Source organism: Hemiscyllium ocellatum, chromosome 18 (assembly GCF_020745735.1).
Source record: "Hemiscyllium ocellatum isolate sHemOce1 chromosome 18, sHemOce1.pat.X.cur, whole genome shotgun sequence".
Lineage (NCBI taxonomy): Eukaryota > Metazoa > Chordata > Chondrichthyes > Orectolobiformes > Hemiscylliidae > Hemiscyllium > Hemiscyllium ocellatum.
Genome location: NC_083418.1, coordinates 35,740,343 through 35,760,828, shown reverse-complemented (window position 1 = coordinate 35,760,828; position 20,486 = coordinate 35,740,343). Strand labels below are relative to the sequence as shown.

Sequence of the window (20,486 nt, the reverse complement as noted above, 5' to 3'; positions counted from 1 at the left end):
CTGATATTTAGCAAGAGTGCTATAAATTTAAATGAGTATCCCGGAGCTGGGGAAATGAAGCAGGAATTATCAATATTTTGTAAATCCTTGCTGAAACTGTATGTACCTCCTTGTTCAGAATCTCAACATCTCACTTACATTTGGCGTGTACAGTAATTTTCCAAAACCCATAATTTATAAATGTAATTGTGTCTCTGTGCAAAAAACAGTACACTCTACCCCAATCTATGCAGTCAGACTATCTGCTCAAATCACTTCTTGTCAGACCAACCCAACTAGCAGCATCCTTGTTGCTGGTTGAATGACTACATTTAATCTAGAGGCAGAGAGTAAACCATTCTCCTCAATCCTTAGCAGGCAGAACACCCAACTATTGTGCCAGAAACTGGTGCTTCAATAGACATCTGCTTTTTAGTGTAAAGACAGCACTTAGTTTGGGTATGTGCCCAAAACAGCATTCAGAGGATGCTAGTATATTGAAGAATCACCATGTATTTATCCATAAGCAGCTTCTCGTGTTGCCTAAACATAATTCACCACGGACAATGATGCTGGGCGTAACAATATCAACAACTGCAAAGAGGCAGGAGACAGAACTCAACCCAGAAAGGAGCTGAACTGATAACGATTCACATTACAGGGTAGGGGCAAAACATTTTGTTGAGCATAAATGAATATGTTCATCTAAAATTTCTCTTACAACTACTTGGGTTAATGACTATTTGATACAGAGAGAAATTTCAAGTATCCATTGTCACATGATAATCAATACCCTTCACACACTATTTCTCCAAACATAAGGTAACGGATGTAATCAGTGAAGGGTGGAGATGGACGGTGCAGGGCAGGGGGCAAGATGATAAAAAAATTAAAAGGCGCTTGATATAATGATAAGGACATAAATTACCTTTGATTTAGGAATGGATAGCATATTACCCAATATTACAATGTTGTCTGGACTGAGTTTAAATTATTTAACAATGGAAATGGCAGGGGGCGGGAGGGTAAGGATGATAACATTAATAGTTACTGGCAACTGGCCTATGTTTCAGATTTATTGCAGATGGAAAAGCTCCACTCTCCTGATAAAGAATAATGTAAAACAATAGTCCTCCGTTATTAGCAAGCTGATGTGCCACCCATGAGCAAATACGATCTGAAGTCCCTGACGTCCATCGTAACACTCAAAACTTTAGCCTGAACTTCTGTATTTAAAGAGCAGGAAAACATTGGTGTCAAAAAATATTTTGGCAAAGGCCTTTATTAAAAACACCAGAAATAACATTATTTATGAACACAGCACTAATGACAGAGTCATAATATGCTCAGCTAAGTGTTTCTGAATCAAAACCTTATGAGTCTAGCAAATAAAAATGGGATCAGGCAGTTCAGCTCATACGTTCATGGAACTAGAACATGTTCAAGTATGGCATGAAAAGAGCCATGGATGTAGGTCAGAAGAAACTGTGTAAGAGATTCAAAAAAAGAATTAAGATAGGAAGAATGAAGTTGAATGGGCAGCAAAAGGTTGAGCCAATGTTGTTAGCTTATTTATGGATCTTGGGAAGGATACCAACTCTAGCTTCAGTCACATGCTCACACTATCACCAACCTTTCAACAGCACTCCCTGTTTCCATACCATTATATTCAAGCCATTGAGCTACCAATGTCTTTGAAACTATACAGGCCAACATTTGGTAGATGTCAGTTGGCAGAAACAAATGTATCTAAAATGTTAGCAAAATGGTCTGAAAATTCTACAAATTTTAACGAGTCTTTTATTCATTCTACATTAAATTGTTCTACAAATCAACTGTTGAAATGAAGCTATCAAAAATCACTTAAGGGTCAGTGAACATGTTGAAAATGAGTTACTCTCCCATCTTTTGTTAATTAAAATCTCTAAATACTTCTTAACGATAAACAAATATGACTTTTATACCATGCCTCCCTCCGCATGGAGAAGTGCCACCTTGGATCTGCCTCCTCCCAAGTTGATACAAAAATCTAAGTTAATGAGAAGCTGTGCTTCTGAAACAGCCCCCACTAATAACTTCATGACCCCAGCTGACCTCTATCTCCTTGTAAAGGAATGGATGAGTATTGGTTGTTTAAAGTCTGACTACCTTGCTATCCAAGTCTCCCACAATTATGCCACCATCAAAATTTCTTAATTGTAAAAAGTAATAACTTACTTACTTTAGTTATGCAAAACAGTGGCTCTGGGCCTCAGGATAATACACTGATGCTTTAAGTCATTAACCTATGCAGAATAGAAAATAAAAAGAGTTAAATTCATAAGTGAAAGGCGAAAAGGAAGTACCAAAAATTAGAGAGAAGTGAAATTGGAAAGAACACACTTTGTGCTCAGCACAATTATAAAAGGATCATTTTTATTAGTCAAAAATATCAATACTAAATAATTTCCTGCTTTAACCGTACAAGGGCACCACAAGTAAAAGACTCCCCCATTCCTGGCCGCCAACATTGTGCATTTTCAACATTAAAAGAGCACTTGATGGCAACATAATATTTCCATTTCCAGCACTCAGGTGATATTGCTTATATTAGGAGAAAAGATAGCATCATAGTAACTTCATTGCACTTGTAATGCAACGATCCAAATTAACACTGCAGAGACACAAGTACAAATTCTATGAAAGAAGCTGGGGGATGTTAAATAATTGAATCTTAAAATGGCCATCATTACTGAGCCAGGTTTTCACTGCAGATCTACCTGGTTTACTGCTACAGGGGAGGAAATTTGCTACCTTTACTTTGTGTGCTCTACACGACTCCAGAGCCACAGCAATGTGGTTGACTACCCCGATAAGTCACCCGGGTTTATCAAAGTGTGACTGGAAAGTCAGTCCTGGGCAAGATACCACCTCATCTTCTGCCTCGGAACCCTTCAACCCCAAGGCATCAACGTGGGCTTCACCAGTTTCCTCATTTCCCCTCCCCCGACCTTACCCTGTTCCAGCTCCAAGCTCAGCACTGTCCTCACCATCTGTCCCACCTGTCAGTCCATCTTCCTTCCCACCTATCAGCTCCACCTTCCTGTCCAACCTATCACCTTTACCCTTTCCTCCATCCACTTATTGCACTCTCAACTACTTTCTCCCCAGCCCCATCCCCTCCTATTTATCTCTCCACCCCCAAGGCTTCCAGTCTCATTCCTGATGAAGGGCTCCTGCCCGAAACGTTAATTTTCCTGCTCCTTCGATGCTTCCTGACCTGCTGTGCTTTTCTAGCACCATTCTAATCTCCAGCATCTGCAGTCCTCACTTTTGCCCAAGGATACCTCCTGCTGACTAATACCTCCCTCCCACAGCTTGTGACTCTGTACTTCTCCACTTTGGTACTACTTCCAAGTGATTTTCAAAGGTAGCAAAGGCACACAGTGCACTCTGGATGGACACTTCAATATCTGTCACAAGGAATATCCTAGTAACATCACTAACTAAACTGGCTGAGTCCCAAAGGAATTAGCCCCCAGACTGGGCCAGTAGAAGTTAAGTGACACTGGAGGGAAAGAACGAATTGACCTTGTCCTCACCAAATTTACATATGGAAAACTTATCTTTCTCATGTTCGTATTGGTAGGAGTCCTTGTGGAAACGAAGTCCCATTTTCACATTGAGGGTGACGCTACTACTGTCTAAATGGGATTGACTCAGAACAGATTTACCAATGAGAAACTCGAAATCCATGGGAGTGCCGCAACCCCTACTCGATTGCCAGGGCACTGAATGAGTGGGGCAGAGATTACCAAGAGTAGCCCCAGGTTAACCTGTAAATGGAGATGTCAACCTAGTGGAGCCACTACATTGGACTATCACAAAAACAGGAGCAGCAGCTTGTGGCAGCGCAAAGTGATGCCACTATTAACAGATCAGTTAGGGGCTTGCAGAACCGACACCAGTTGTGGAGAGGGGTGAACAATTAACCAACTGGAGGTGGTGGTTTCATAAGCAACCCAGTGAAGGGGGAGCCCAGCAGATCAGGGCAAAAGGCAAGGCTGAAGCAATTACAACCATCTTCAGATGGAAAGGTGAACTACCATAGACTCCTTGTGAAGTCCCTAGCATCTCAGATGCTGGTGTTGAGCCTAAATATGATATCAAGAAGCAGTTGAAGGCATCAGATACAGCAAGTCTATTAATCCGTGGTAAAAGTCTCTTGTGGTGTAATGGCAGTGTCCTCACCTCTGGAGTAGGAGGCCCGGACTCAAGCCCTACCTATTCCAGAGGTGCATAAGTAAGTCTCTAAACACGCTGATTAAGATGATCTATCCTTTCAGATATTCCTTCTTCCCTACTGTGACACTAAAATCCAGAGGATGTTGGTTCATATCATCTGGGACAAGATGATGCTGCAGCAGAAGTTCTGAGTGTCTCCATTGAGGAGGCAGGGCAGTTACTGGTGTGCCTGTGCAGCCAAGTGAGGACTTGCCACCTTCAGAGTCAGCAGCCAAACCTTTAAATTAAGCTTCCTCCCAGATGGTGCACCCTGGCAATGTGTTTCTTCTGCCAGGTGGCGCAATCTTGGTTATGACACACAACTCTTGTTCACAGACCCCAGGACCCTATCAATGTCCAGAACATAGTTGATTCACACCAGGCCTTCCCACCATCAGGAATAGCAGCTATAATCAGACAGCCACTGCTCAGGAATCTGGACCTCTCCCATCACAGGTTCGAGTGGCTGGTGTATAAGGAGGGCTGTATCTGCGAGGGTGACCAGAAACTGGAACATGCCGGGTGGTGGGGGCTGGGCATTACCACAGGAATTGCCAAAAGAGGGCAGCTCACGGCTGATGCCATACCTCACCAGGAAATACTGAACCTCCTTCAGGAGCCTGCACCCAACCACCTCTTGGGCGAAGCTTGTGTGGGTGTATACTCTAACCTCCCAAAAAGGCAGCTTTTGTACAGGCTGCTGCTGCACATCCTCCACCTTGACTCTTACGCCTGCTGTCCGGACGGCTGGGATCTTGAATGGAGGGCTCCCTCCATATAGGAGACCGGGGCTCTCTCCGTATAGGAGGCCTCCCTCTCTGTCTCAGGGACCTAGGGTGGAGGGTGTTGCATGCAGCAGTCCCTATTGGCACAGGTTGCGGCAGTGCACGGACTCCCAGCCCAACTGCTTGTGTTATAGCCCTGTAGATTCTGTGGATCATGTATATATTGGTTGTGTGGGTATTTTTACCCTGTTTATAGCTATTTGACAACTCTTTTGCTGTGCTTCAGTTTGCCTTTCAGCTCCATGCTCCCATTCTTCGGGTGTGGAGGGGTGTTAGCAGATTGGAGGACCTCCTGGTGGGTCTGATCCTGGATCTGGCCTGGCTGATTAAAAACAGATGTAGGCAGCAGGCTGTGGAGTAGGGGGTGCTGTATCTGCTAACTGCTTGTCTGTTTTCCATGGTTATGTTCATGTCAGGGGTGTTGCTGGAAAGGAAGCACATGGAACCCATCAATGCTATTACAGAGGTGGACACCCACAGGGGACAATGCTTTATCATCCTCTCCAACGCTATTTTGATTTAATCCCTTTCCGCCCTTCACTTTTGTTCACTAGCATATAAATATTTAATTGGCTACATAGGCATTTTATTGGTGCTGGTTGGTCTTTAAAAAGGAAAAAGAAAAGCAAGGTTGCTTTGGATGGAGAAAGGTCATTCAGTTGGGTGGGATAGCATTTCTGGGTATAAGAAAAATAAATCCCTCACAAAGGGCTCCTGTGGTGCAGTGGTAGTGTCTTTACTTCTGAGCCAGGAAACACAGGTCTAAGGCCCACCTGGTCCAGAGGTGTGTAATAACATCAATGAACAGGGTGATTTGAAATTATAATAAACCCTTGACTTCATTGGAGCTGGGACATTTTGTATTGCAGACTAGATCCAGCCCTATCCAAGCAGTTTCGATCGTTACAACACTGGCATGAATATAACAAGATGGAAAGATACTCAGGTATGTCCTGCCCACAAAAAAAAACTAGACAGACCCAATCTAGCCAATTACTATCCCATCAGGCTACTCTCAAATCAACAACAAATGATAGAAGGTGTTGCCAACTATCAAGCATCACTCTCTCATCTTTAAACTGGTCACCGATATTCAGTTTGAGATCTACCAGGGTTAGTCAACTGCAGACCGCATTGCACATTTAATCCAAAATACACCTACCCACCAACCCAAATAAAAAAGTCAAAGTGACAGAAAAGACAGCACAAAATGGCCAGGCTGTATCAAGGAAGTCAAGGAAATCTGAAGTCAGTTGAAATCAGTTGGAAACACTCCACCCAGAAGGTTGGAACTATACGCAGAAGACGGTTGAGGTTGATGGTTACAAATCATCTCAGACTGAGGACATCACTACAGGTGTTCCTCTGGGGAACAGTATTAGCCAACAGCTGCTTCAGTGACCTTCCTGAAATTGTAAGGTCAGACTGCTTCACGATAACATTCTGCACTTTTGGCAACTCCTCAGAAACTAAAGCAATTAATGCCGATATTCAGCAAGACATGGCCTCCTAAGTGGCAAACAATTATGTGCCAAACTACTGGCCAGGCAAAAGCCAATTCAAAGAACGTAATCTAGCCATCTTCCTTTGATATTCAACAATGGTACCATCAATCCTCCAATATCATGGATGTTACCACTGACCAGAAACCAAACTGGATTAGCCATATAAATACTGCAATCACAAGAGCAGGTTAGAGTCGAGAAATTCCACAGTGATTGACTCAGCTTTTAAATCCCTGAAACCTGTCCATCATTTACAAATCAGGCATGTGATGTACTTGCCTGGATTAGTATGGCTCCAACAACATTCAACAAGCTTGACACAATCCAGGATAAAGCAGCCCCCTTGGTTGGCACCCAATCTGTCACGTTCAGCATTTACTCCCTCCACTACTGCTGCTGACTGGCAGCAGTGTGTACCATTTACAATATGCAATGCATCAACTCCTTCGGCAACAATTTGCCAACTTTTACCACCTGGAAGTTTAGAACAGCACTTCCTTAGGAACAGCAGCACCTGCAAATCTCTCCTCCCATAACCCACAGAACATGCTAACACATGTTCCCTCTAAGCTGCTGGCCACAAGACCACTGGGAAGCCTTGTGTGCGCTATTCAGTACATCAATGCAAAGCTTCCACTCGAGTCTTATCCTGCAGGCACTTGGAAGACCTGGGTAGTAGCAGGAAATATTTAAGGGAATGGTGATCTTGAATCTATATCAGTGTTCTTCCTTGATCACAATCAAAATCCTGGAACACCCTTCCTAATACCATGGGCATATCTGTATCACAAGGTTGGGAGCTGTTGTAAATGGCTTCTCCCCATCACTTTCTCATACGCAGTTAACTATTGGCACATCATGCTCTTTATTATATTCTGTCATCATAAAATGCACTTTGTTCTTTCACTCCATAAGCATCTCTTCCAAATGAAAGTTCTAACTATCTTATTTTTCTGCTGTAGGCAGTTCAAAGATATTTTCAGTTTTGTCCAGACTCCTTTCATTGTAGACCATCACTTCTGGTAAAGAGAGCGGACTTTAATCACATACATCTGATCACCATATAAAGACAAGGAAGTGAAAGAACCGTGCCAATGCACTGCGCTTCCTTGACTCCATGCAGGATTAATGATGTATTTTAAGTTTTATAAACAGAGAAAAAAAAATAAGCATGGTAGACACATTCCTTTTTTTGAGGGAGGGGGTGGCACATCAGAATGTGGTTTCGATTTGTATCTTTCTACACAAAAATGGAATAAATATTTACATATAAACAATGTGCAATATACATTACACACACAACTTTTTATTTAAGTTTGTTTAAGGAATGACTAGACCTGCAGTTATTGCTCAGCTCCATTGTGTGCGCGCGTGCGCGTGCACATGGTGTAGGGTCACTGTCAAAAAGGGCATTTCAAGGTTGTGGCCAACTGACACATTGTGACCAAATGGAGAAATCATTCCAAATCAGAAAAGACAGAGACAGAGTGTGTGTGTGTGCGTGTAGTGGGGGGAGGGAGGGGGGAATAGGAGGGGCGAATGGTGCACAGGTGAACTCATATAATCTGCTATCCTCATCATGGCTGGGAGGTTTTTTCATGATCACAGGATATCCCAAAGTGCTCGACAACTAATTAAGCACATTTAAACTGTATGCATTATTGCAATGTAGGAAATGTGGCCAAACTACAGGGAAAAAGGTCTGATAACATGTTTTTCAAATAGTAAAAAATCATACCTCCCATTTCCATTTCAGAGAATAGCTATGGTTTCAGTTTAACCTCTCACTCACAATGTCATTCTGCTACTGCTGTAGGCTGCACTGGGGTGTCAACCTGGATTACATCCTTATTCCTGGAGTGGGACATGAAACCGTAACCTTTGGACTCAGTAGACAGAATGTGACCAATTGAACTACAGTTAACAACACATCTACACCAGCCCACACGCAAACATGATTAACCTCTGCAATAAATTATTAAAAAGGTTACAGAACTTCCCAAAAATAAAAGAAAATCACCATGCTTCACAAGTGAAAACCTGACCACAGGGTCAAAGTCTTAGGCTGCCAATGTAATGTAATCTGTAGAGGATGAGGCACAGATACAAAAAGTGAATGAAATGACATGGTGGAACATAACATTTTCCCCTGGCCATATTCTAGACTAAGTTTAACTCATTTTACATTTAAAACAGAGTATTTTGCCTGACTGTAAAGATGGCTGACAAAATGGCACTCTTAAATCATGAGGTGCCTGTGCATGAGCAGTTGCCTTCACCACATTTCAAATGTAATAACATCACCATCTGAGCATGGCCATGGCTTAGTGAGCCTGAATTTCTAGGTGAATCGGAGACCACAGGTAGAGGGTAGAAGTGGGAGCAGAGTAAAATAGTAGCCAGTACCCAGCACAGCAAGTAGCTCTTCATGGTTAACAAGAGAGAGATACTGGATATGGGCTGAATTTGGACTGGAGGATGCTGGTTTTGAACTGACAGCAGTGAGGACACTCCCCCTGCTTAATGTTAGTGCTATCTCTTCACTGTATGTGCAAGGGTTGACTCAATAGACTATCCATCCAGTTGGAATGCAGTGGTGTTCAACACTTGACAGAGGTGTAGCATTGTTTGGTGCAGTATCTATACATGGACATTCCTTATGTCATCTCAAAAAAGTGGCATTCCTTTGATAGCCATTTTTTTAAAACTGGGACATTTTAGAAAAAAAGACTTCTTACAAATCTTCAAATTTATGGAGAAATTTCAAATACTACAGAAATATTGCTAAAACATTACGTCTATGACAGCTGCTCCCCACCTACCCCCATTTCTTAACCTCAGCCAATGCGGATATTTGTTGCATCCAATCCATAAGTGTATGTGCTCTGTAGGATCTCACTTTAAAATGCTATACATCAGCTGCAAGCTTAAATGGAATGTATCACCAGTTTCTTTAGCCCTACTGGCTAAGACAATCAAGCCCAGACCTGCCTAAACTTCCAGATTGGAGACAATAATATATTCACAGCAGAAAATTTAATTTTGTCTTTCCTATGTTGAGGTGCTTTTATTTTTTCAGTGCTACCATAGCAGAAATCAGCAAATTCAGTATAAAAAAAAAGGTAAATGCACCAAGACTGAAACAGTTTTTCAACACATTGTCGAGTTCAATACAGGAAAATGGATTTAGCCTTTGAAACACCAGAAAGGTTTGTAGTTCTTACAGTTCAAATAGACCTTTGCTGGATCACTCGTACAAAACTTATGAGAAGTAATCTCACAAGCCAACTGCCACTTTTCCTCCTTTACTCTAAGAATTGTCAACTATAACTGACCGGTTTTGATACAATAAAACCCAGCTGATGCCAGTGGTGGTGGAGGAAACAGCGTCATTAGGGTCATTTAAGCGACTGGTGGACAGGCACATGGATAGCAGTGAGTTGAGGGGTGCATAGGTTAAGTTATTATATTTTACATTAGGATTAAACCTCAGCACAACATCATGGACCAAAGGACCTGTTCTGTGCTGTACTTTTCTATGTTCTGTGTTCTATAAAAAGCTTTCACTTTGCAAAGACCCTGCCTTGAATGAATAAAAATGCAAATAGATTTTATTAATCAATATGAAACTAAGTGCAAAAAACACATAAGCCGTTACTTCACTAACTTGATTAAAAGGTGCTGAAAATCCAATTGCTTTACATCTACAACGGCCTCAATGCACAGAACTTTGTCATTCACCAGAAGGTCAACATAGATTACGAACACTGATTCACATTTGCTCTTTGAATAAACAATTCTTACCAGCTTTTGAAAAGATAAGCACCCAATTCTACTTACTAGAATATTGTTATTGTATAACACTAGGATCCATGGAATTGTAACAGATTGTTTAATTGAAAAGCATATATCATCTCATGGATTGGCACATTCCTACCGATGGTGGTCAAGCTCTCTTTCTAAAATGGCTCCTCGATAAAGAGCAATACCACTCTGTGCAGAACAGACAGAAATATATGGCATTTGCCTGCATTTGGTCGACACCACCTACTCAGTGACGTCAATTGTTTTTCATTGCTGTTCACTACTTTATGACTCATTGCTGTTCACTACTTTATAACGGTGTAAAACACAAATGGATCCTCTTTTACACGCAGAATAAATTGCCACTCCCCAGCAGGTATTTTAACTCTTTGGGTTGCTCGAAGATGTTCATGCAATCCTAGGTTTTTTTGAGAAGGCTGTCATTAAACCCTTCCAGATTGCTCTTCCATGTAATGAATTGTGGCTGATACATCTGTGCTCTGAATTCTGTATTGTTATCAATCCATGGTAGCCTTGGATTCCATTGCTAAACAAGAATCTATCTACTATTAAAGGCAAAATGCTATAGATGCTGGAAACCTGAAACAGCAGGAGAAACTCAGGTTTGGTTGCAGCTGTGGAGAAGAAACAGAGTTAATGTTTCGAATTAGATTCAATTCTTCATCAGAAACTATCTACCTTCCTCTGGATATGTTTGAACCAGGACCATTGTCTTAATCACCTCCTGAGGTAGAAAGTTGCAAAGTCAAAATATGCTCATCTTACCTCAAAGTGCAACCTCAAAATATTAAAACTGCGCACCCTAATTCTTGACTGACCAAATATCCTTTCCAGGTCCAACTGGTCAGGGCCACTCAGGATCTTATGAACCAAACTCCAGTGCAAACAAAATGAGCCTGGCTAATCTTTCTGCATTGGATAATCTGCTAATTCAGGTATCAATCCAACAGAACCTCCTCCAATGGTTCACATCCTCTTCAAATAAGGAGGCCAAAACTATACACAGATGCACCATTTAGGAATTAGATGATAGATAGCTGAAGTACAGCACAGTCTAAGATATGCAAGGGAAATAATAAAGAAAACCATTCTATTTACGATTAACTTTGTAAATTCTCCCAGGAATAACTCAAGTTCTTCATTTGAATTACTTAGAAGTGCAAGGATGGCACTTATGGATGTACATATGGAAGCCACATTGACCGTTGCAAGATTCTAAAATTGATTAGATAATTAACAGGTTTGCTAATGCCCTTTAGGGAAGGAAACTGCCATCTTTACCTGGTCTGGCCTACATGTAACTCCAGACCCACAGCAATGCCCTCTGGGTAATTATGGATGGGCAGTAAACGTCGGCCTAGCCAGTGATGCCCTCATCCTATGAATACTTTTTTTAAAAAAAAAATGAACATTAAAGATAATGTGTTAATGGACATACTCCAACAGTATTGGGTTGTTATATTGTCATAACTTAATGTTGCTGTACAGTTGAGTAACAATGCATCAATCTACATCATTTACCGAAAAGGCAGCATTTTCCTCCGAAAGAAAGTTTGATTATTTCAAACTACAGGCAAACACAAGTTATAACCCAGTAATACAGGCATCTATCAGCAAAACCTAAGCATTGAGATAACTACTGTATTAGAAAAATCAACTCAATTTAATTTGAGAGAGAGAAAAAGAGTGAATCGTACAAAAACTAAATGGCTACAACCACAATGATTAACACACAGGAAACTGCAACACACTAACCTGCACTTTTGTTTAAACTTCTCAAATGCCATTGCAACATTATTGGCCTGAGAAATCATCCTGAGCTGGAGCTAACTGGTATAGGTGAAGGGGGGAAAAAGTCAACTACACTTTTTGTGTGATGACAAGGAAGAATTAACTTTGTCCCATAGTTGGGAGATGGGTGAGAACGATGACAAAAGCTCCAAAGAAAAAAAGCGTAAAAATCAATATCAGCAGCTAAATTCAAATCTTTGAAACTAGGATATCAATTTCAAACTCTTAAAGGCAAGAATTGGTGAAGCCCAAAGACAATTTTTCCACAGGATTGAAAAATCCAGCATGGCAATTTCAATTCAGCAAACAAAAGACCGATGTATCAGTTGATTTTGGGCTCTGCACATTCTCAAATATAAACCTCATAATAGCACATAATGCCACAGTACACAAAGCTACAAGAATACAGATGAATATGATGACTACCAAAAGACCAAGCCTTCAGTGAGGTCAATGGAAAAGGTAGTAGACTTTGGTGCTGTGAAACGAAAAATGAACATACACCAGGCAGAGAGAAATATGTGTAAGAACTGTAGATGATGAAGAGTTCCAACAGAAGGAAATATTTGTGTAGGAATCAAATCACAGAACTCATGGGAAGGCCAAAACCGGGAAAGGAATAGATATGGAGAATAATTAAAAATGATGGTAAAGAAGCTGACAAAGGTATAGCAACAAGGTAAATTTTTAAAAAAATTACAAGGAACCAAAACATCATTATTATAGAGCATGACAGAGCGTTTAAGGACACAATAATCACAGGGACTATACAAGTAAAAGAAATGCTTGCACGCAACAGCTCCCAGATTTAAAAAAACATGACAGGACCAATAAATCCGCAAATAATAATTTAAATAAATCACATTAGAAATAAATCCGCAACCATAAATCTGAAATTAAAGCTTGATGTCTGAGGAGAGCAACATTATCCCACTCCAATTATACCAGATTACTTGTCCTGAAAACATGAAAGAAAGTGGTTACACAAAAAAGTTACAGTGAAACTGAGCAACATCAGCATACAAAAGAACAGAGATTTGAGAATTTGGATCAGCGCAAATCTGAGGCACAAGCAAATGAAAAGATGTTAGTTGCATCTTCTAGGTCACTGAGGCAGAAAGACCTGCTTTCAGCAGACTGAGCTATTACAAAGTAAAACAGCTGATCTCATGGGTGGCACAGTGGTTAGCACTGCTGCCTCACAGCGCCAGAGACCCGGGTTCAATTCCCAGCTCAGGCAACTGTCTGTGTGGAGTTTGCACGTTCTCCCCGTGTCTGCGTGGGTTTCCTCCGGGTGCTCTGGTTTCCTCCCACAGTCCAAAAATGTGCAGGTTAGGTGAATTGGCTATGCTAAGTTGCCCAGAGTGTTAGGTGAAGGTTGTAAATGTAGGGGAATGGGTCTGGGTGGATTGTGCTTCAGTGGGTCAGTGTGGACTTGTTGGGCTGAAGGGCCTGTTTCCATACTGTAAACAATCTCATCTAATCAATTTACCAGGGGATACTAAAGCAGACTTCAAAAAGCCCTCTTGTGGCACAGTGATGGTGACCAGAGAGGCCTGACTTCAAGGCCCACCTGCACCAGAGGTTTGTAATAAAATTCATTAAAATAAAAGACATCTCTGCCAACTGAAGGCAGTACAATCAAAAAGCAAAAAAAACTAATCGCCAGAGCCAAACGGCCCACAGGTTCGGTAAAATCTAAAATCGGGAGAAATAACATGTAAATCTGTATATACAAGTTGTAGTCAGTCATTGAAACAGTCAAGGCAGGTGTTGAAAGACAGTGTTTGATGGAAAACAAAAAGAAAAAGCTAATTCAGAAAGTTCAGGCAACTAAATAAAAAGAGGAGCTTTCCAGAAACTTCAGAAATTTATAGATTGTCGCAGTGCTCCAGCCAAACTCATTGCAAGCTGGAAGAACAGCATCTCATTTTCTGCTTGTGAATTTTGCAGCCTTCAGGACTCAATATCAGAGTTCAATTACTTTAGGGCCTGAAACCCTTCTCCCATTTCCTTACACACTAGGCCATGTTGTCACATGTGCTGCCATCACAACCAGGAGAAAGTGAGGTCTGCAGATGCTGGAGATCAGAGCTAAAAATGTGTTGCTGGAAAATCGCAGCAGGTCAGGCAGCATCCAAGGAACAGGAAATTCGACGTTTCGGGCATAAGCCCTTCGTCAGGAATGAGGAAAGTGTGTCCAGCAGGCTAAGATAAAAGGTAGGAGGAGGGACTTGCGGGAGGGGTGATGGAGATGTGATAGGTGGAAGGAGGTCAAGGTGAGGGTGATAGGCCAGAGTGGGGTGGGGGCGGAGAGGTCAGGAAGAAGATTGCAGGTTAGGAAGGCGGTGCTGAGTTCGAGGGATTCGACTGAGACAAGGTGGGGGGAGGGGTTCCGCCTGGGAACCCTCCAAACACAAGGGATGAACTCAGATTTCTCCAGTTTCCTCATTTCCCCTCCCCCCACCTTGTCTCGAACTCAGCACCGCCTTCCTAACCTGCAATCTTCTTCCTGACCTCTCCGCCCCCACCCCACTCTGGCCTATCACCCTCACCTTGACCTCCTTCCACCTATCACATCTCCATCACCCCTCCCGCAAGTCCCTCCTCCCTACCTTTTATCTTAGCCTGCTGGACACACTTTCCTCATTCCTGACGAAGGGCTTATGCCCGAAACGTCGAATTTCCTGTTCCTTGGATGCTGCCTGACCTGCTGCGCTTTTCCAGCAACACATTTTCAGCTGCTATCACAACCATCCAAATATCAGATACCAAGGGACCCCAATAGCAGCTTTTAATTCTCCCAACCTTTACTCACTCATTTGTTTGTCCAACTGTTGTTCTCACTGGCCTACATCACCATCTATCATTTACTCATTCCCCCCAACCTTATTTTCAGCATATTTACCAAATGTTACTTAGTTACAATAGTTCTGAAAGGTCAGTGGGCCTAAAGTGTTAACTCTGCTGTCACTCCACAGATCCTATCAGACCTGCTGAGTTTCTCCAGCAATTTCTGCTTTTAGTTCGGATTGCCAGCATTCATAGTTCTGTGTTTAAGATCTTAGTTACATTTGGAGGACACTATCAAGAGGTCCAGCGCAACTCAAATTTCACTTTAACTGTAGCTCTGGCAAAAAGCATCCTTACCTTAATTTGCCACAGTTTTACAATACTGCCTAAACCTCAGCTAGCATATCACCAATCACAGATTCGTGATAGTGATATAGTGGATTTGTATAGCAAGCAAATTTCAGACAAGTGAAGTCTTCAGGAACTAGAAAATACAGAGCTCCTCTGGTGTACTCCTAACTTAAGTAGGAATCCTGCAGGAAGGTTAAAAGATAGATTGAAACACAAAATAAAAGCATGCTATAGAACATGGAACAGGACAAGCCCTTCGGCCCTCGAGGTTGTGCTGACCTATGATTATACTCTAAGATCAAACTAACCTACATACTCTACATTTTACTATCAGCCATGTACCTATCCAAGAGTCGCCTAAATGTCCCTAAAGTATCTTAGTTTAATACCACCTATTAAACTAATATGGCAGTGCATTCCATGTACACACCACTGTGTAAAGAACCTACCTCTGACATCATCTTTAAACCTTCCTCCAATCATCTTAAAATCATGGACCCTCATGATAGCCATTTCTGCCCTGGGAAAAAGTCTTTGGCTATTCACTCTGGCTATGCCTCTCAATATCTTGTACACCTCTATCAAGTCACCTCTCATCCTTCTTCACTCCAATGAGAGCCATAGGTCCCTCAACCCAAGACATGCCCTCCAGTCTAGGCAACATCTTGGTAAATCTCCTCTACACCCTCTCTAAAGCTTCCACATCCTTCTATAAATGAGGTGACTAGAACTGAACACAATAGTCCAAGTGTGATCTAATCAAGGCTTAACAGAGCTGCAGCATAACCTCACAGCTCCTAAACTCAATCCCTGTGTTAATGAAAACCAACACACCATAAGCCTTCTTAACAACCCTATCAACTTGGGTGGTAACTTTGACTTATCTATGGACATGGACCCCAAGATCCCTCTATTCATTCACACTGCCAAGAATCCTGCCTTTAACCCTGTACTCTACATTCAAATTTGACCTTCCAAAATGAATCACTTCACACTTTTCTAGGTTGAACTCCATCTGCCAATTCAGCCCAGCTCTGCCAATGTCCCGTTACAACCTACAACAGCTCTCCACAATATCCACAATTCCACCAACCTTTATGCCATCGGCAAACTTACTAAACCACCCTTCCGCTTCCTCATTCAAGTCATTTATAAAAACCACAAAGAGCAGGGGTCCCAGAACAGATCCCTGCAGAACACCACTGGTCACCACGCTCCAGGCTGAATACTGTCCATCTACTACCACCTTCTGCGTTCCATGGGCCAGCCAATTCTGTATTCAGACAGCCAATTATTTTTCTGTTGTACCTTCAAGAATGATCTACTGGTATTCTAGTATTGTCACTGAAGTAGGAGAGCAGGGACAGTGAGTGCAGTCCTTCTGTGCCTGGTGGTTCCATACCCCTTGGCTCTTGGAATGACCCAGTTTATGGGCAGTGATGGCATACCTTCTAAGACCAAGCCATTTACACAACAAGGTACAGGTGCTACCACTACAGAAAAGGTTTGATTCGATAACGTTTCAATGCATGTTGCCAAGACATGCAACTTTTTGATGGAGAGGGGAAAAAGTGCAAGCGACAAGGGACAGCAATGCAAAACCATTTGCTCAATCACTGACCCAACCAAACTCCATCCATATGTGTCTCAGCTCTCATATGCTGACAGCTTCTAAAAATGTCACAGTTCTGTTGTATGTGTCAATGTACAATGGTTTCACCAAAAAAAAATGGGAATGTAAATTATGAATATGCATAAAATGGGGTTTCCTTCGCGTTTTCAGTTCGAAAAATGAGTGATTGCACAATTCAGAACAGGAATGTTCATCCCCAGCCTGTGCTGGGTTAGCTTTAGTTGAATATCTGCAACAGAGTTGTAATCAATCAATCCATCTCACTAAAGTTAGGACAGGAAGTCAGTCTTTGATCATATGGCTCAGGTGAGTCAAAAATGATCATGCTTAGCATGACATAAACCATTGCCCCTCCAAATGGAAAGCTCAACATTTCCTGGTCAGATAAAATACCACTGATGCTGTATACATACACTCCAGCAAGGAGGAGAACAGAAAAAAAAAGTGAATGAGAAACAGTCACAAACTGTCACACAATGAAACATGTTTAGAAGACAAACTATAGGTAATGGGCACAGTAACAAATTTGTTTTGCAATAACTACATTGCAAAGCTGTTCATCCTAACTGTTACTTAAGACTGGGTAGAGGCCTTATTATTCACAATTTTACGGCTTAATGTTCCTCTTCTAACAAACAAACTGAACAGCAATATTTGGAAACTACAGTGAAACAATAAAACTGTAAAATATGCAAAACAGATCAGGCCCTATGATAAAAGGCTTTAATGTTTAACTCAGCATTTTCTCTTGGCTCTGTTGTTCCTGGAAAAAAAGAGTACCACCATCTCTAAACATGTCAGTTTATGGCAAAAGTGAGGAGCTACATTTCTGTACTACTTAACATTTTAAAGAACAAAAAAATTGAGTTTTAAAATATGATCATTCTTAACTTGATAAAAATTTGATAACAACAAATATCAAATAATATCAAGTCACTACAAATACCAGCACCCATATTATCTGCTTTACCACATTCGGGTTACATAATGTGCATCCTTGCTTAGAGTGCGTTAATAGAAACCATAACGAAAAAGAATTTAAGACAGGACGATTAACAGGTCATTTTATAGCAAAGGATAACATTTATGAACTCCTTCTCTGATGCTTTTACAATGCTATTGCTATCTTGCAAGAGTAACTGATCTTCAAATTCTCTTGCCCCATATACATTTCTATCGAGTGATATCTTCAGCAAGAGAATCACATTATATGCTATGTTTGACATAAAAACAGAGCTCGACTCAAAGTTGCATTGATCAGTTTGGACATATTGCCATCAAAGTGTTACTGTTGCAGGTCTATGAAATTAGTGGATCAGAAACCAATTTGATGAAAACTGCAATCCTTTAGGAAACATTAGCCTTATGAACTGCTTGATCATATACTTAAAACACAAGTTTAACGTTGGCTGCATTTTACTAATGCCTTCCAATTTGAAAGCGTAAGCAGCTAATAGGTAGAATGCTAATTTTTGTAGTGTCTTAAAAGAATTAAAGGATGACAGATTGAAGTAGCTGGGGATTGCTTTGCTGTCCGGGATGATATTCAATTTTAGAAGCTAAGAACCAGATCTGATGGGCGGAGCCAAACACTTTCACCACAGTACTTTGATCTGCTCAACCACTCCCTCATTTTACCTTTATTCTTTGTCCCCACTAAACTCTTACACTCTCACAGGAGAAAGTGAGGACTGCAGATGCTCACAATGGAGTTATTTTCCCTGTATTTCTCATCTTCACTCCTACATATTCAAAAGGGTGCACACTCGATTGCATATGGCAGATAATTCCTTCAACTATCTGCAGCCTTTGGGTTAAGCTAATCTAGGCCCTGTTGTTTCAGGATTTGGGGGTGTCGGCATTGGAAGGGGGTGTACAAAGTTAAAAATCACACAACAGCAGGTTATAGTCCGACAAGTTTATTTGGAAGCACTAGCTTTCGAAGCGCTGCTCCTTTGTCAAAGGTGAGCAGATCATAGCACCAACTCAAGGCTGGTGCTAATGATCTGTTTGATGGCCTCGGTTAGATTTTGGATTACTCAATGTAACAGTTTGTTATTGGTTTCATGAACAGAACAGGTTTGAAACTGCTCCAGATATATTTCTAGCTCTTCTATTCGGGACAGTATCCAACTCTAAACAGGGCAGAGACTACAAGATCAGTAAGATGATAATTTCAATGAATGCATAGGCACATGCTTCACTGCAAACAGATCGCAGATTTTCAAAATTCCACACAAGCTAAAATACCTGCCATCCATGACAACGTACAGTAAGATCCCAGAAAGAATAAATGCCATGTCTCTTACAAAGGAGGCAAACATTTCAAGTTGCCCACCTAATGTAATAGTCACAAATGAGTTTTCACATTCACCTCCCCACCCCCTCCACTGACACAGACACACAATTGCTTTCTTCATCAATTCACCTCCCCCCAATAGTTTTATGATTCTCTTAAATTAACTCAAATGGCCAACTCACCATTTAATCTTAAACACTTTCACTAGCTGCAGGAATATTGCGTTAGCTACTTCCTTATAACATGGAGATAAGCTTGTAACAGATCCTTTTCATTGCAGAGTTGCCAATTTCATTAACCCTATTCTTACTTTACCCCAGTGCCTATACCAACATCCTTCACAAGTTCAGGTTCTCCAGAATAAACTGCTGCAAATCTCCTGGCCTTTGCTATTCCATCTAACCTGCACATCCTTGGACTGTGGGAAGGAACTGGAGTACTCAGAGGAAACCCATGCAAACACAGGGAGAACATGCAAACAGTGGGTTTGGAAGTTGCTGTCAATGTCATGTTGTAACAAGATTGAGTTAAAAGAATTTGGTCTAGTCTGGTCAGTTAACTATATTATACCAAACCTATTCTCATCTTATGATAAGCAGACTCCTGAATTATATTTTATTGAAAATACCAACGTTAGCTTTCAAAAGTAAACATTAGAGAATTGCATTTAGAATCTAAAGCAGTTCAGTTTTTAATTTACTCTTTATCAATAAATCCTGAAAGATTTATATATAGAGCTAACAGTTCACACATTTGTTCAGATTCTAAAGGCCAACATGATAACTATTGCTGTACAAAGATATCAATCCAATCCAAACTCCAACAATCTTGGTCATGAGTTACCATCAGTGAAGTCAAGAGGGTTTCATTTGAGGTGGCAAAAGGTACTTTTTTTAAAAAAAAGTGTTGAGATTTTATTAGGGCATTTTAATGTGCCAAACATTCATTTAGAGTGCACAATTTATTATATAGGTAAGTACAACAGTAACCAGTACCTAATAAGATCCTACAGTAGAACTAATATGTTTTTGACAGGTTTTGATTAGGAAGAGACAGTTTTTGTCTGGGTTTTCATTAAGGTTCAAACTGATACTTAGATGAAACTGGAGCTGTACTACTTGAAGAGGAGCTCGGAGGAGAGAATAATTCAACAGGATACCTCAGCCTTAACGAGGACAATGACAACGACCACAACACACATCATGTTCCCACTGGTGAATCAGAAGGACGTCTACTTTTGTGCGTTTTTCAAAAGACACTTG

General features: G+C 41.2%; 1 protein-coding gene across 1 annotated transcript in view; it reads right to left on the bottom strand.

Annotated features, from left to right (window-relative positions):
- Positions 1 to 20,486, bottom strand: part of eps8l2 (EPS8 like 2) — a 156,854-nt gene that overhangs the window by 78,139 nt on the left and 58,229 nt on the right. Inside the window, exon 2 of the mRNA XM_060838846.1 lies at positions 2,201 to 2,264. The gene's annotated coding sequence lies outside the window, so the exon portion shown is untranslated. The remainder of the gene's footprint in view (positions 1 to 2,200; positions 2,265 to 20,486) is intronic.